Source organism: Mytilus galloprovincialis, chromosome 6, assembly GCF_965363235.1.
Source record: "Mytilus galloprovincialis chromosome 6, xbMytGall1.hap1.1, whole genome shotgun sequence".
Classification (NCBI taxonomy): domain Eukaryota; kingdom Metazoa; phylum Mollusca; class Bivalvia; order Mytilida; family Mytilidae; genus Mytilus; species Mytilus galloprovincialis.
Window position 1 is genome coordinate 78,065,252 of NC_134843.1, and position 13,559 is coordinate 78,078,810.

Sequence of the window (13,559 nt, forward strand, 5' to 3'; positions counted from 1 at the left end):
TCAGCCAGCCATATTTCGAGAAGACATGGATAATGCTGAGGATAAATTTATTTCCCTGTTTGTCCCTGGAGAAGTCACTCATATCAACGAGGTCGGCCGCCCAGGTCTCTTCAACACCACCCACCGCTACACAGCGTTTATGACCGTTGTGTCGTTTGTTTTCTTCTAATTTGAGTGTGAATTCACATTACTATAAGATGTGTCACGGTACTTTTCTATCCCAAATTAATGTATTTGGTTTTGATGTTATATTGGTTATTCTCCATCGGATTTTGTCTAATGCTTAGTCCGTTGCTGTGTGTGTTACATTTTAATGTTGTGTCATTGTTCTCCTCTTATATTTAATGCGTTTCCCTCAGTTTTAGTTTGTTACCCCGATTTTGTTTTTTGTCCATAGATTTATGAGTTTTGAACAGCGGTATACTACTGTTGCCTTTATTTATGAAACTAGCGTCGAACTGGTTTGTGCAACTCAGCTAGCTCATCGGTCCAGCGAACAGTTTTTTAACACCCAGACCGAATCGAACTTTGGTACCGATGATGGGTCCGACGATGCTGCAGTCCAAGCGTTCGTGTGGGAATGATGTTAAGCGAGGCTAGCATAGCTTCGTCACAGATGGTGTTGCGTGCGGTTGCATCCTTGTGCTGGGCATAACAAAGATCGTGGTGATATGCTGCCTGGTCAACCTGATTAATGGGTTTCGACCAAGCCTTCGGGTGCCATTGGGAAGTAGTCGCTTGCTAAGTCTAGGCCCTCGCCCAGTGAAGTTGTGTCCGGATAGATGCATTCCCATCGGTAATCGGTTGATTAGTTTGTTCATGAACCCTGTACCGGTTGTAGCAAAAAACTGAGACTTCTTGGCATTGCACACCTTGCAGTTGCCAACCTTCTCCGTCGCCCGTTGCTGGTCATTACCTCGCTTGTGTTAACTGTGTCCGTCTTTCTATGACTTTCACACAGAGAATCATTGACTTTCCCGCAGAGAATCATTGCTATTTTATTTTAATAAATGAACGTTGAAGATATTTCCTACAAGCCGCAAGAACCTCGTGGTGATCCTCATGGTGTTCGACGACTTGATGCTGAGAAAACAGAACACGTGTGAAGACAACGTCGATTGTTTCTACCTGTCCCAGAACTACTTCACACTGCCCAGCCAGTCGATCCGGGAGACTGCCAACTTCCCCTGTCTCTTCCAGCAGAATGCTAAGAATATCGACCACAACCGATGCGATCACTGCAACGATCTCACTAAGGAATAGTACATTTTGACGCTCTGTGTAAGTATTGCTGGTCCAAGCCCTATGGACTTGTAACCATCGATTTTACAAGCACCAAGGCAATGGAAAATATGCAAATTAAATGAGTTCTTTGAGGTATAAGATAAAGAATGATCAGCCCGGAGATTTCTTTAGGGAACTGAAGTATGAAGAATATCTGGACACAGAGGAACCCCAGCCCTGCAAGTTCGAATGGCCCTTTAAATGCAATTTTGAGTGGGTTCCAGGTTGAAAATGCAGTTGCGTGATCCTTCGACCTATCTAAAGCAGTGGAGGTGATTTCAACGCATGGAACTCCACTACTGTGGTAAGGAGGAGCGATTTTCACAACCCCAATGCCCTGCCAAGACGATTTGAGGCTACCAGTGCACATATACCCATGACACTTGAATCTTTCGAAGAAAAGGGATCCATATCAGCTGTGTAATACCTTCATGCGTAACTCATTGGTTAGGGGCGTTCACACCATAGCTTAGGGGCGATCAACAGCATTCGATCCTATTAGATAAATGACGTTTATCAAGATTGTCGACCCTAAGCAGCGTGAGGCACTTGCCAGGGAGTTTCAAGACACCAAACGGAAGATTCAAGCCAGTAATACATGTAATATGCAGCATCGCCTGGACAAGATTGAACTTAGCCGGGACCTTTACAAGGTGTTCAAGCCTGTGATTGAGGCTTAGCGAGAGGCAGCTTCACAGATCACCAAACAGATCGCAGACCTTCCTGCAACAGTGGCAGCCCTCCCTCCTCGGTCGCCCGAGTTTGCCGACCCACTACTCATTGCACCACATACAGAAACCGTCCTTGGAGCTCGAGCACAGCAGCATTTGCAGCTCAGTATGACTACTTCCACTGACCACACCTTTGGATTGCGATCTGAAAACGATGGTATCTTCATCGGAAGCTCACCAGTTACTTTTGACGGCGATAATTTGTTCATGGATATTGTGAAGCACAAGGGAACCCTTGGCCTCTGGGAAGTCATTGTGAAAAAGAAACCAGAATCGAGCACAACGACCTTGACGACTATGCAGAGATCCTGATAAGTTCCGGTGCTATGTATAAAGGCAATTCCATCTTTTCAAGAACCCCGAAGGCGAATAAGAATTACAAGTGAAAGGGAATCGTGTCCCACATCTACAAGAAGTATAAGTTTGGCAGTGATCTGCAAACCGGGTTTTTTTCCAACTTCAAGCAGCTTCTCGATCGCTTGGAACTGTGTGCTGCGGCATACCGAGCAGGAAATAATGGTCTGCGCAACGAAATTGTGTCGATTATCCATGCTATGCAAAAGGGTAGATATATCAGCATCGAAGAAAATATGGCGCTTCATCATAGTATCCTATAAGTAAATGTTGCAAATCAAGAAAGGTTACGCCTGAAAGTACGCATACGGTGGAAGAGGACTGTTTGACACAATCGCCAGTTTGGCTGGACGCATGTTTACTTCCTCTGCCACCAAAACCATAGGAAGTAAGGCCGTGAGTGCAAACACCAATTCAGCCTTGAGAGGTGTTGAAAAAGGGGCCACAAAGCCGTCTATAATGTGGTTAATAAAGTGACCCGCCCCCGAAAACGCAGAATGTCCACTCAACAGTCCAATGTTCAAAGCAGCAAAACGCAGCAAACCCAGTTGAACAATCTGATCTCCGGTTCTGGCATTGCTTCCATCCACGACTTTGTGCAGCGCTATACATAAATACATAATGTCCAACATCCTTATAATCACCGAAGGGTTGACCTTCGACGAAAGTCTCCAAGAATATAAGGTTCACAAATACGAACCTCAAGCTGGTGCCAACCTGAATAATCCAGGTCTGATCCGAATCAACATCGAAACCCAAGACTTGTTCCTCCATCCCGCTGAAAGTTATCTCTTGGTAGAGGGGCGACTGTAAAAGAACCACGGTAGTGCATATGCTAATGCAAATCTAGTGTCTCTCATTCACAATGGAATCATGTATCTCTACAAGACTATCAGTTACAATTAATGCAAGCTCTCATGCCAGCTGATCAAACATATCAACGACCCAGTCGTTGCCATCACTATGGTGAGAATGTAATTTATCCCAACAATTTCTCCCAAATCCCAAGGTCTCAACTAGCTGTGGTACAAAGATTCATCTACCGAAGCCGAGGCCGAAAACACAGGGTTTGCAGCACGTCATGGGTATATTATCACCAAGCCCGCCAATAAAAGGATCGTTTTCATTCACCATATTACCCCTGATATATATTTTCGGCTTTGCAGACGATTACAACAAGATTGTGTATGGATTCAAGCACGAATTGTCACTCGTACGCGACTCGGACGACAATGCCATCCTGCTGCTGCGATCAATGACGTGGCGAAAATAAACCTGAGGACATGGCGAAAATCAACCTGAGTAAGACCTCTAGATTTGTTCCTCACGTCCTTCCTTCCGATGAAAAAAACTGCGGTTGTAAAAGACCATCAAGAGTAAGATCGATTGTGGTTTCTGAATACAACAGTGTGATTCTACAAGTGTTACCTAAACCTTACAGTTCCACTGGCGTTTGTCTGCCAAGAGCGGTCGGGAGAAACCGAGATACATCATTTTTGCCTTTCAGACCGATAAAAGTACGATCGGACTCAAAATGAAGCCGTGTTCGACCACTACCGGTTGCGAATTATCTTCGTCACTCTCAACGCAGAATGCTACCCGGCGGTAGACTTCAATGCCAGTTTCACGCAAACCAAGATCGCCAGAGTGTACAAGAATGTCGCAGAGTTCTAACTAGTTCAACATGGACCGTTTCATCAGCAACTGCAACATTAACCCCTCGGATTTCGTCGATCTTTATCCACTGTTTGTCATGTATGTGAGTCACCAGTTCAAGTGGTTGAAGAGTCGACCGTTGACATTCAGATCCTGATCGAGTTCGAGCCCAAAGTACCTGCAAACACCAAGGCATTTGCACTTGTGATTTCCGACAGAATCCTGCAGTTTGAATCCGATGGTCAGAAGATGAACGTCGTGTACAAAAAGTAAAAAAATGGATAAAATTCACCTACAAGTAACTCCTCTTTGCCAGCCGCCATGCCGAAGTCTACGCGATCGTGGTGAAGTTAATTAAACAACTGAGAAGTATGGCGGTATCGAAGAGTGGAAGCAAAAATATGTGACAATGGTGTACCATAAATAAATGGATAACACATGGTTGCCGCAAATTGCTAAAATCACCAACCCCAATCATGGGTTTTCCGTCATCGTTTCTGGAAATGATAGCCAAATCCTTACCCGGTTCAACCACCACTGCAACTCAAGGAATCTAAGACCTACGAGATGGCATTGGTAAACATGGTAAACCAATAATTCAATCCCTAACATTCATATGCATACAGGTAACCATTCCTTCCGCTACTCTCCCGATGATGGTGCCAACTGATTTTCCATCGCACTGAGCACAGGTTCCTATGACATCGAAGACATCAACAATGAAACCCAGCAACAGCTACGGCTCAACAAACACAAAACGAAGATCATCATCGATGCCAACCGGGCGACCCTAAAAGCAACGCTGACCCTCGCCAAACTCTATCAAGTAGACTTCAAAGTTGTCAATAACATCAACACCGTCTTGGGATTCAAGTGGCAGATTTACACGTTCGGTATGATCACAAACGGTTATACAGAAGGGTAGCACATTGTAAATATCATCAGAATCAACAGCATTCTGCTGAATAGTGATATCAACCATGAAGTTATGTAAATGGTACACAGCAGTCTTCAATCTACAGCTTTTGTTCCCGCAGACGGTCCTGGTATGAAAATCATTCAAACCCCCCAGCACCTATTGGTAGTATACGTGCCAGTGATCTTGCGAACCAGCAATCGCATGCAAACATATCTCAACGATCAAGACGGTAGGCTCATCGATCTCAGAGGTGAACATCTCACTATCCGTTTTCATCTTCTTGCGTTTGCACAGTGAATCCCAGTGGCAACGGTCTCTACCTCAAATCCTCAAACGCCCGGATTACCTATGGGTATGGACTCTAATTGGAGCGTGGTCCACGCAATTCCACGACGGAGTCGTTCTGATCTTATACTTAGATGCTTACAGTCCCTTTAAAAACATACCCCTCCTCGGTATGCTCCTATAAAATAAATGAACGATTTAAATTCTTGGTACCGACAGACTGTAGTCAATGTGTGTGGAATCAACTCGATGCAGAAATTTGAAGGTATCAAAATACCTTGAATGCCTATAAACGTTCGGACAAAGCTGTATCTGTAGCACTGGGTGCTTGTTCTGTGGTTAGTTTGGTGTTAACCAGTAGTACCCTGGGTTCAGCCTTGACCGGTACAGGTGTTATAGCCACAATTCCTCTGGGTTTTTTAGCTTGCTTGAATGCTACCACCGTAATGGATCTCACACTAATTTCTAGGCATGTAATAATAAAAAAAGAAACACCACGATACCTTGCGAATGCCAAAGTCCAAAAAGTCCTTGGTTGAGCAATCATGTGTCAGCTCTGCTTTCGCTAATGATGAACAGATCTATGATGTCGAGTTTGGGAAAGTCGTCACCTGCCTCCAAAACTACTATGACCATAAAGATTAGCTGCAGCAACCCGTGTCCAATTTCAGCGAGGATCTGTCAAAATGTTCCTTTTAGGTTTTTCCCACCATCCCAAATTCAATGGTGTTAGACCCGATTTTCAGGCTTAAGCAACATATCCTAACACTTCCAATCATTCCGTCCTTCTCAAAAATATAAAAGTCGTGGTAATCATCGCCGGTGCGCCTGTTTTTTTTTTTCATCCCATAGCTCACGATTTGCACAGTTCCATCGGTCTCTTTCTTTTCCCCGACGGTGGCCAGCTGTTTGTTTAGTCTTTCACATCCCCAAGTGCGGATATTTTCCCCTTTCCAGCACAAGGTTATAATTTTTGAAAACCCACACTCCGTGTTAACATCTTTAATGTCTTTGACAATCCAGGGTGAGTCCTGACCTACTTCTAATAGTTTCCTCATCAGTATTTTCCAAAATTGCTACCTCTTGCGCCATATTCTCTCTCTGATCAGACATATTTGTAATCTTACAATCCATTGTTTTTACTATCTGCGGATGTTTCTTGGTGTGTTTTCTTTCTTCCACAAAGATACATTTTCCCAGGACCACAACCCCACTTTTCCCCCTTCAACCCCAACCACCAACGTTTTCCCTTCTTAACCTCGTCAACGAGCGTGCAAGATTTTCGGATTTTTCGGTCAGGTCCTAGCAGAAATTCCCCTCAAAATGTTCTCGCGTATTTCGATATTTAAGTCCTTCGTTACTCCGCGGAATAAATTGACTATATACCATTTGTTCCTCTCTTTATAAGCTTCCAAATGAGGAATAAGGTAGATCTGTAATACAGGGCTGAAGGGTCAGAGAATTCCATTCCATTATTCAAAATATCCATTTCATTATTTAAAATTGACTGTTTCTTATTTTTCACACGAATTTTGGCATTTAGGTCCCACGTAACCCCTTAAATGGTCATTGCGGCACATATTGTTTTTTTTTCTCAATTTATTCATCTATTATTTCGACATTTAAGTCCGTCGTTACTCCTGTAATATGCGTTGCCAAAAATACCTATATACCTTTTGTTCCTCTGGTAATAAGCTTTCGATCAAGGTATAACATATATCTGTAATTAGGGGCTGAAGGGTCATAGCAGTCCATTCCATTATTCAAAATGTCCATTTCATTATTCAAAATAGACTATTTCTTAATGTCTACGTGTATTTCGATATTTAAGTCCTTCGTTACTCATCTAATATGCGTTGCGGAACATATTGACTATATACCTTTTGGTCCTCTCTTGATAAGCTTTCGATTGAGGTTTACTTTATATCTGTAATTAGGGGCTGAAAGGTCATAGCAGTCCATTCCATTATTCAAAATATCCATTTCATTATTTAAAATTGGCTATTTCTCAATGTTTAGGCGTATTTCGATATTTAAGTCCTTCGTTACTCCTCTAATATGCGTTGCTGAACATATTGACTATATACCTTTTGTTCCTCTCTTGATAAGCTTTCGATTGAGGTACAATATATATCTGTAATTAGGGGCTAAAGGGTCCTGCCAGTCCATTCCATTATTCAAAATATCCATTTCATTATTTAAAATTGGCTATTTCTCAATGTTTAGGCGTATTTCGATATTTAAGTCCTTCGTTACTCCTCTAATATGCGTTGCTGAACATATTGACTATATACATTTTGTTCCTCTCTCGATAAGCTTCCGATTGAGGTATAATATATATCAGTAATTAGGTGCTGAAGGGTCCTGCCAGTCCATTCCATTATTAAAAATTTCCATTTCATTATTCAAAATTAGCTATTTCTCAATGTCTACGTGTATTTCGATATTTAAGTCTTTCGTTACTCATCTAATATGCGTTGCGGAACATTTTGACTATATACATTGTGTTCCTCTTGTGATCAGCTTTCGAATGAGGTATAAGATTTATCTATAATTAGGGGCTAAAGGGTCGCCGCAGTACATTCCATTATTCAAAATATCCATTTCATTATTCAAAATTGGCTATTTCTTAATTTTCACGCGTATTTTGGCATTTAGGTCTTCTGATATTCGTTGCGGAACATATTGACTATATACATTTTGTTCCTCTTGTAATCAGCTTTCGAATGAGGTAGAAGGTTTATCTATAACTAGGGGCTAAAATGTCGCCGCAGTCCATTCCATTATTCAAAATATCCATTTCATTATTCAAAATTGGCTATTTCTTAATTTTCACGCGTATTTTGGCATTTAGGTCTTCTTATATTCGTTGCGGAACATATTGACTATATACATTTTGTTCCTCTTGTAATAAGCTTTCGAATGAAGTATAAAGTTTATCTACAATTAGGGGCTAAAGAGTCGCCGCACTCCATTCCATTATTCTAAATATCCATTTCATTATTCAAAATTGGCTATTTCTTAATTTTCACGCGTATTTTGGCATTTAGGTCTTCTAATATTCGTTGCGGAACATATTGACTATATACATTTTGTTCCTCTTGTAATCAGCTTTCGAATGAGGTATAAGATTTATCTATAATTAGGGGCTAAAGGGTCGCCGCACTCCATTCCATTATTCAAAATTGGCTATTTCTTGATTTTCACGCGTATTTTGGCATTTAGCTCTTCTAATATTCGTTGCGGAACATATTGACTATATACATTTTGTTCCTCTTGTAATCAGCTTTCGAATGAGGTATAAGGTTTATCTATAATAGGGGCTAAAGGGTCGCCGCAGTCCATTCTATTATTCAAAATTTATATTTCATTATTTAAAATTGACTTTTTCTTAATTTTCACGCGTATTTTGGCAATTAGGTCTTCTAATATTCGTTGCGGAACATATTGACTATATACATTTTGTTCCTCTTGTAATCAGCTTTCGAATGAGGTATACGATTTATCTATAATTAGGGGCTAAAGGGTCGCCGCAGTCCATTCCATTATTCAAAATATTTATTTCATTATTCAAAATTGGCTATTTCTTAATTTTCACGCGTATTTTGGCATTTAGGTCTTCTAATATTCGTTGCGGAACATATTGACTATATACATGTTATTCCTCTTGTAATCACTTTTCGAATGAGGTAGAAGGTTTATCTATAATTAGGGGCTAAAGGGTCGCAGCAGTCCATTCTATTATTCAAAATATCCATTTCATTATTCAAAATTGGCTATTTCTTAATTTTCACGCGTATTTCGGCATTTAGGTCTTCTAATATTCGTTGCGGAACATATTGACTATATACATTTTGTTCCTCTTGTAATCAGTTTTCGAATGAAGTATAAAGTTTATCTACAATTAGGGACTAAAGAGTCGCAGCAGTCCATTCCATTATTCAAAATATCCATTTCATTATTCAAATTTGGCTATTTCTTAATTTTCACGCGTATTTTGGCATTTAGGTCTTCTTATATTCGTTGCGGAACATATTGACTATATACATTTTGTTCCTCTTGTAATAAGCTTTCGAATGAAGTATAAAGTTTATCTATAATTAGGGGCTAAAGGGTCGCCGCACTCCATTCCATTATTCAAAATATCCATTTCATTATTCAAAATTGGCTATTTCTTGATTTTCACGCGTATTTTGGCATTTAGCTCTTCTAATATTCGTTGCGGAACATATTGACTATATACATTTTGTTCCTCTTGTAATCAGCTTTCGAATGAGGTAGAAGGTTTATCTATAATAGGGGCTAAAGGGTCGCCGCAGTCCATTCCATTATTCAAAATATATATTTCATTATTCAAAATTGACTTTTTCTTAATTTTCACGCGTATTTTGGCAATTAGGTCTTCTAATATTCGTTGCGGAACATATTGACTATATACATTTTGTTCCTCTTGTAATCAGCTTTCGAATGAGGTATAAGATTTATCTATAATTAGGGGCTAAAGGGTCGCCGCAGTCCATTCCATTATTCAAAATATTTATTTCATTATTCAAAATTGGCTATTTCTTAATTTTCACGCGTATTTCGGCATTTAGGTCTTCTAGTATTCGTTGCGGAACATATTGACTACATACATGTTATTCCTCTTGTAATCACTTTTCGAATGAGGTAGAAGGTTTATCTATAATTAGGGGCTAAAGGGTCGCCGCAGTCCATTCTATTATTCAAAATATCCATTTCATTATTCAAAATTGGTTATTTCTTAATTTTCACGCGTATTTTGGCATTTAGGTCTTCTAATATTCGTTGCGGAACATATTGACTATATACATTTTGTTCCTCTTGTAATAAGCTTTCGAATGAAGTATAAAGTTTATCTACAATTAGGGGCTAAAGAGTCGTAGCAGTCCATTCCATTATTCAAAATATCCATTTCATTATTCAAAATTGGCTATTTCTTAATTTTCACGCGTATTTTGGCATTTAGGTCTTCTTATATTCGTTGCGGAACATATTGACTATATACATTTTGTTCCTCTTGTAATAAGCAGTTGAATGAAGTATAAAGTTTATCTACAATTAGGGGCTAAAGAGTCGCCGCACTCCATTCCATTATTCCAAATATCCATTTCATTATTCAAAATTGGCTATTTCTTAATTTTCACTCGTATTTTGGCATTTAGGTCTTCTAATATTCGTTGCGGAACATATTGACTATATACATTTTGTTCCTCTTGTAATCAGCTTTTGAATGAGGTATAAGATTTATCTATAATTAGGAGCTAAAGGGTCGCCGCACTCCATTCCATTATTCAAAATATCCATTTCATTATTCAAAATTGGCTGTTTCTCAATGTTCAGGCGTATTTCGATATTTAAGTCCTTCGTTACTCCTCTAAAATGCGTTGCGGAACATATTGACTATATACATTTTGTTCCTCTCCTAATAACCTTTCGATTGAGGTAGAATATATATCTGTTATTAGGGCTGAAGGGTCACAGCAGTCCATTCCATTATTCAAAATATCCATTTCATTATTCAAAATTGGCTAACATGTTTCACCCCGTCACATTATTTATGTATGTGCCTGTTCCAAGTCAGGAGTCTGTAATTTATTGGTTGTCGTTTGTTTATGTGTTACATATTTGTTTTTCGTTCATTATTTTACATAAATAAGGCCGTTAGTTTTCTTGTTTGAATTTTTTTACAATGTCTGATTGGGGCCTTTAATAGCTGACTATGCGGTATGGGATTTGCTCATTGTTGAAGGTTGTACGGTGAGCTATAGTTGTTATGTCTGTGTCATTGAGGTCTTTCTTGATATTTGTCTCATTGGCAATCATACCACATCTTTTTTTTTTGATATTTCCTCATTTTTATGCATATTGTGGCATTTAGGTCCTCCGTAAACCGTCTTATGGTCATTTCGAATCAAAATATAGCTATAGTGTCACAGTCAATTTTTTTTATATTTTTTTCACTATTCCCCGCTTCAATTTGAATAATGAAACATAAACCATTTCATTATTCATTATTCATTTTTCAATATTGAATAATGAATAGTGAACTATTTCATTATTCATTATTGAATAATGAATAATGAACTATGAATAATGGACGTACTTCAGCGCGGTTCAATTTTATATGTGAATACCTACTTTCAAATAGATAACTATATAATATAACGAACCGAAAGTATTATTAATTCTATTTTTCGTTTCGTTTTGTTGTAGGTGTACGCATTTCAAAGGGTGGCCAGATTACTTCTTTCCATCAACAAAGCATTTTGGATTTTGTCATTACCACTATTAGTTGTGATCTATGTATTCACCACTGGACATGTTCACAGAGAAACAAGGGAAGATAATACAAAAACATGGCTTCTGGTTATGTGTACAACATTTGTACCTTCAAGTCATCGAGAAATTGTTTATAACAATACTATGGATAATTGGAAGAGTCTTGGGTCAGATGTGTTACCCGTACTCTTTCTAGAATCTAAATATACTGAAGTAAAAAGAACGTTTGAGGATAATGGGTGGGTTGTGCTTCCCGTTGTTGATGTCATGTCGGAAGGGTTTCCGGTTATAAAAAGTTTCTTTTCAGCTATTAGTAGACACTTCCGGTCTAAGTATGTTGGATATGCTAACGCAGATATTCTTTTTAACGACGACTTAGTTCAGACTTTAAATCTTATGGAAAAATACAGACCATTTGTTGAAAAACAAAATGAAATATTTATATCCGGTTCTCGTTATGACGTTGAAAATATTACAACGAAAGATTTTTCGTCTACCGAGAAAATAAAACAAATAAAATTGGATCATTCTAAGCGACATTCACCGATGGGTCAAGATTACTTCATTACTGACTCGTACTATACATGGGATATGTTGCCACCAATTGTCGTGGGAAAACAGAGAATAGACAATTGGATTTTAATAAATGCAATTGAATTCAACCACACAGCAATAGATTCCTCTGATGCTATAACAGCTATACACCAAACTGTAGATTTAGGTTCATGGACAGCGGAAAAATGGAATACAAACTTGTCTGATCCTAAATACAATGAACACGTGCTGAATGACCTCCAACAAGATTTCATCTATTTTCAAACCGGAAATTTAGATTGTCTCCCTTATGAGTTTAACTATACTGTGGCAAAAGAAGTGGTTTTAATGAAGCGACCACAAGTCGCTAAGTTTTGCAAAAGGCAACATGAAATGGTGGAAGTACTTAGATTAAGAAAAGAAAAACAAGACAGAAAGATAAAATTAGAATTGATGAAAAAGAAAAACAATCAAAATAAGAACGTGGAGGTAAAACATAAAATTGTTAAAAGATCTTATGCAGACATTATAAAGCAAAATAAAGAGACACTGAAGAAAGCAGGCATTTTTAAGAAATACTATCTAAAAAGGTTGCTGCCTAATTACGATGAAAGAGATTGAATTTGAATATGCGTTTCTTCTACTTGTATATGTGTGACACGAAGGAAGGGATACGAAATATCTTTCTAAATTGTGTCCATGAAAGTTTTTGCATTTTAAAATTATATGCAAGACATTTCCGTCTTATTGCAAATTTGAAAGATGTAATAATATATGAGATATGTATAGTTCTTACAATTACAGTATCTCGATGTTTCCCTAGCACACAAAGATCTAGGGCTGTATTGTGCGCCATAACAAGACAGTTTAGGGACATTTAATGTGAAGTGTAAAATAAAGAGACTGTAGACAGGTAGTCTTTTTTCAAATTTTATACTAGAAATTTTAATTGCCACATAATAAATTTCACCTCTATATATATTTGTTTTACTTACAAAATCAATAAAGTTCAGTAGGTTATAAAAAAGTACAATATAACAGTTTGTTGAAACCCGAGTAAGTAAAGGTACAATGTAACACGAGAGGTTTAAGTGAACTCGGCGTGTACATGTTTAAAGTTGACATATTAATCCTCCATAATCTTTGAATTGAAGGAGTAAGATTAATTTTGTGTACAGTGTGTTAATTGGCAGATTTAAAAGCCTTATCTTTCATGATCTTCGAATTGACGGGGCCAAAATATATGTATAGTGTATTATTCATAAGCCTTATTCTTATCAATAAACTCTTCATCAAAATCGTGCGAGCGTTTCGTCTACAAAACTTTTAAAGACTACAGACGCTCAAATAAAAGAGTTAAACATTTCAAATATACGAAGTTAAAGAGTATTGAGCAACAAAAATTCAAATCGGTTTTGCCTAATTCAGCTTAGGTAATCATTCCTGGGTAAGAAAATCTTAATCGTTTCGAAAGAAAGGTGTAAACGTTAAATGTA

General features: G+C 38.3%; 1 long non-coding RNA gene across 1 annotated transcript in view; it reads left to right on the forward strand.

Moving 5' to 3' along the window:
• LOC143080401 (uncharacterized) overlaps positions 1-12,226 on the forward strand; it is a 32,307-nt gene extending 20,081 nt beyond the window's left edge. Inside the window, exon 3 of the long non-coding RNA XR_012979709.1 lies at positions 11,464-12,226. This is a non-coding gene — a long non-coding RNA (uncharacterized LOC143080401). The remainder of the gene's footprint in view (positions 1-11,463) is intronic.
• The last annotated feature ends 1,333 nt before the right edge of the window (positions 12,227-13,559 follow it).